Here is a 5000-nt window from a genome sequence, read left to right as displayed (position 1 = left end):
TAAGGGGGAGCCCATTGCTACTCCGTCTATTTGTAAATACATGTCTCCTTGTGGACTGATGAAAGGGGCTTCCTTTGTACATGCTTCGAGAAGACTTTTCAAGTGTGGCTCAGGTATGTCTAATTTGGGGGTGCTCTTGTCTCTGTATACTCTGTCCAGTATCATTCCTATGGTTGTGTCGACTGGGACGTTGGTAAAAAGGGATTCAACATCCAGGGAAGCGATGATTCCATCGGGCTGGGTAGATTTGATCAACTCTAGGAAATCTGCTGATGATTGTAGACTAAACTTACTCGGAGTGTATGGAGTTAGGAGTTCATTGAGTTTCTTTGCCAGGTGATAAGTTGGGGTTGGTATTTGGCTGATTATAGGGCGTAGTGGGTTACCTGGTTTATGCGTCTTAACATTGCCGTAGGCATATCCTAAGCCATAGTCGCCTTGAAGTTTATTGAAATGCACACTACCTTTCTTTGCGTTGATTGCTGTAATTGTTTTGTTTACTTTCCGCTTAAGGTCTTCTACGGGGTTCCTCGTGATTCGTTGAAATTTGGAGTCGTCACTTAGGAGTAAGGACAAGACAAGAACATATCGATGCCAACACAGAAGACAATGTCCAACATAACAGGCCAATTACACTGGATTAATCTTTGTGTTTAGATAGGAGATGCCTCGTATGGGCCAATAAGCCTTCTGCAGCCCCTATGTTTATCCCTTATGTATCCCCCCATGTTTTTCACCTTCATTGTATTATCACCTGACCTAATGCGGGTATAAAATCAACTAGTATTGTAAGATCTGTTCACTTGAGAATGAACCATGGAGGTTCGAAACGTCGTGCAAATTATACAAATAAGTGTAATACACTCTATAGTAAATCACTTTTTTCTTCACCTTAAAAGTACGAAAATGAGTTTTGGAGAACTCCTATTCCAATTAAGCCCTGATGCTAAGAAAATAGTTAGAGGGATAGAAGCCCTAAACCAGAAAATAATAAATACAGAATATGCGGTCATATTCAATGAAACATGTTTGAAAGAAAACCTGCTGCCAGTATACACCAATATATATATATATATATATATATATATAATATATATATATATATATATATATATATATATATATATATATATATATATATATGTTGTACCTAGTAGCCAGAACGTCGTACTCGGCCTACTATGCAAGGCCCGATTTGCCTAATACGCCAAGTTTTCCTGAATTAATATATTTTCTCTAATTTTTTTCTTATGAAATGATAAAGCTACCCATTTCATTACGTATGAGGTAAAAAAAAATTATTGGAATTAAAATTAACGTAGATATATGACCGAACCTAACCAACCCTACCTAACCTAAGCAATCTTTAAAGGTTAGGTTAGGTTAGGTTAGGTAGCCGAAAAAGTTAGGTTAGGTTAGGTTAGGAAGGTTAGGTGGTCGAAAAATCATTAATTCATGAAAACTTGGCTTATTAGGCAAATCGGGCCTTGCATAGTAGGCTGAGAAGTGCTTTCTGGATACTAGGTACGACATATATATATATATATATATATATAATATATATATATATATATATATATATATATATATATATATATATATGTATATATATATGTATATATATATGTATATATATATATATATATATATAATATATATATATATATATATATATATATATATATATGTATATATATATGTATATATATATATATATATATATATATATATATATATATATGTATATATATATATATATATATATATTATTAAATATGACCGAAAAAGTAAGATTAATAATTCTAACACGAATTTTCTCAATCTTTCGTACATTACGCTTCACTGTTGGAGGCAAATCAAAAATCACTACCCCAAAATTCATTTTTATTTCTAGTCTGACGCGACACGGGCGCGTTTCGTAAAACTTATTACATTTTCAAAGACTTCACAAATACACAACTCATTAGAACTTACGTATCTCCGATTTTATATCTACATTTGAGTGAGGTGGGAAGGGTGATGTGGCATTAACACAAGACAGAACAAGAGGGGATATTAATAGGGTATTAATAGTATCAACACAAGACAGAACAGAAACAATGGGTATTGAATAGAAGTGTTTGTAGAAAGCCTATTGGTCCATATTTCTTGATGCTTCTATATTGGAGCGGAGTCTTGAGGTGGGTAGAATATAGTTGTGCAATAATTGGCTGTTGATTGCTGGTGTTGACTTCTTGATGTGTAGTGCCTCGCAAACGTCAAGCCGCCTGCTATCGCTGTATCTATCGATGATTTCTGTGTTGTTTACTAGGATTTCTCTGGCGATGGTTTGGTTGTGGGAAGAGATTAAATGTTCCTTAATGGAGCCCTGTTGCTTATGCATCGTTAAACGCCTAGAAAGAGATGTTGTTGTCTTGCCTATATACTGGGTTTTTTGGAGCTTACAGTCCCCAAGTGGGCATTTGAAGGCATAGACGACGTTAGTCTCTTTTAAAGCGTTCTGTTTTGTGTCTGGAGAGTTTCTCATGAGTAGGCTGGCCGTTTTTCTGGTTTTATAGTAAATCGTCAGTTGTATCCTCTGATTTTTGTCTGTAGGGATAACGTTTCTATTAACAATATCTTTCAGGACCCTTTCCTCCGTTTTATGAGCTGTGGAAAAGAAGTTCCTGTAAAATAGTCGAATAGGGGGTATAGGTGTTGTGTTAGTTGTCTCTTCAGAGGTTGCATGGCTTTTCACTTTCCTTCTTATGATGTCTTCGATGAAACCATTGGAGAAGCCGTTATTGACTAGGACCTGCCTTACCCTACAGAGTTCTTCGTCGACTTGCTTCCATTCTGAGCTGTGGCTAAGAGCACGGTCGACGTATGCGTTAACAACACTCCTCTTGTACCTGTCAGGGCAGTCGCTGTTGGCATTTAGGCACATTCCTATGTTTGTTTCCTTAGTGTAGACTGTAGTGTGGAAACCTCCGCCCTTTTCCATGACTGTTACATCTAGAAAGGGCAGCTTCCCATCCTTTTCCGTCTCGTAAGTGAAACGCAGCACAGAACTCTGCTCAAATGCCTCCTTCATCTCCTGCAGATGTCTGACATCAGGTACCTGTGTAAAAATGTCGTCAACATACCTGCAGTATATGGCCGGTTTCAAGTTCATGTCGACTAAGACTTTTTGCTCGATGGTACCCATGTAGAAGTTTGCAAACAGGACACCTAGGGGAGAACCCATGGCGACCCCATCTACTTGCTTATACATGTGCCCATCCGGGCTCAAGAAGGGTGCCTCTTTAGTACAAGCTTGGAGTAGTTTCCTCAGAATATTTTCTGGCATGTCAAGAGGAGTACAGGCTGGATCACGATACACTCTGTCGGCAATCATTCCGATTGTCTCGTCCACAGGTACGTTGGTAAACAGCGATTCTACGTCCAACGAGGCTCTTATCCCTGTGGCCCGTGTGCCCCGCAGTAAGTCAACAAATTTCTTTGGAGACTTCAGGCTGAAGGCGCAAGGAACATAAGGAGTCAGCAGGCCGTTGAGTCGCTTCGCCAGTCTGTACGTGGGTGTGGGTATCTGGCTAATGATTGGCCGAAGTGGGTTTCCAGGCTTGTGTGTCTTGACATTTCCATACGCATATCCAGCTTTATATTCCCCAATGATCTTTGGCAGGTCGAGTCCGGATTTCTTGGCGTTCACAGTTTCGATCAGTTTGTTGACCTTTGCTTTTAATTCGGCTGTAGTGTCCTTCGTTACCCTTTGGAACTTTTCCACAGCTCATAAAACGGAGGAAAGGGTCCTGAAAGATATTGTTAATAGAAACGTTATCCCTACAGACAAAAATCAGAGGATACAACTGACGATTTACTATAAAACCAGAAAAACGGCCAGCCTACTCATGAGAAACTCTCCAGACACAAAACAGAATGCTTTAAAAGAGACTAACGTCGTCTATGCCTTCAAATGCCCACTTGGGGACTGTAAGCTCCAAAAAACCCAGTATATAGGCAAGACAACAACATCTCTTTCTAGGCGTTTAACGATGCATAAGCAACAGGGCTCCATTAAGGAACATATAATCTCTTCCCACAACCAAACCATCGCCAGAGAAATCCTAGTAAACAACACAGAAATCATCGATAGATACAGCGATTGCAGGCGGCTTGACGTTTGCGAGGCACTACACATCAAGAAGTCAACACCAGCAATCAACAGCCAATTATTGCACAACTATATTCTACCCACCTCAAGACTCCGCTCCAATATAGAAGCATCAAGAAATATGGACCAATAGGCTTTCTACAAACACTTCTATTCAATACCCATTGTTTCTGTTCTGTCTTGTGTTGATACTTTTAATACCCTATTAATATCCCCTCTTGTTCTGTCTTGTGTTAATGCCACATCACCCTTCCCACCTCACTCAAATGTAGATATAAAATCGGAGATACGTAAGTTCTAATGAGTTGTGTATTTGTGAAGTCTTTGAAAATGTAATAAGTTTTACGAAACGCGCCCGTGTCGCGTCAGACTAGAAATAAAAATGAATTTTGGAGAAGTGATTTTTGATTTACCTCCAACAGTGAAGCGTAATGTACGAAAGATTGAGAAAATTCGTGTTAGAATTATTAATCTTACTTTTTCGGTCATATTTAATAATATATGTCTACAGGAAAGACTGCTACCAAAATATACTAATATATATATATATATATATATATATATATATATATATGTCGTACCTAGTATCCAGAAAGCACTTCTCAGCCTACTATGCAAGGCCCGATTTGCCTAATAAGCCAAGTTTTCATGAATTAATGATTTTTCGACCACCTAACCTACCAAACCTAACATAACCTAACTTTTTCGGCTACCTAACCTAACCTAACCTTTAAAGATTGGTTAGGTTAGGTAGGGTTGGTTAGGTTCGGTCATATATCTACGTTAATTTTAATTCCAATAATTTTTTTTTTACCTCATACATAATGAAATGGGTAGCTTTATCATT

Source organism: Procambarus clarkii, unplaced genomic scaffold (genome assembly GCF_040958095.1).
Source record: "Procambarus clarkii isolate CNS0578487 unplaced genomic scaffold, FALCON_Pclarkii_2.0 HiC_scaffold_799, whole genome shotgun sequence".
NCBI lineage: Eukaryota > Metazoa > Arthropoda > Malacostraca > Decapoda > Cambaridae > Procambarus > Procambarus clarkii.
Note: the sequence above shows the minus strand (reverse complement) of the source record.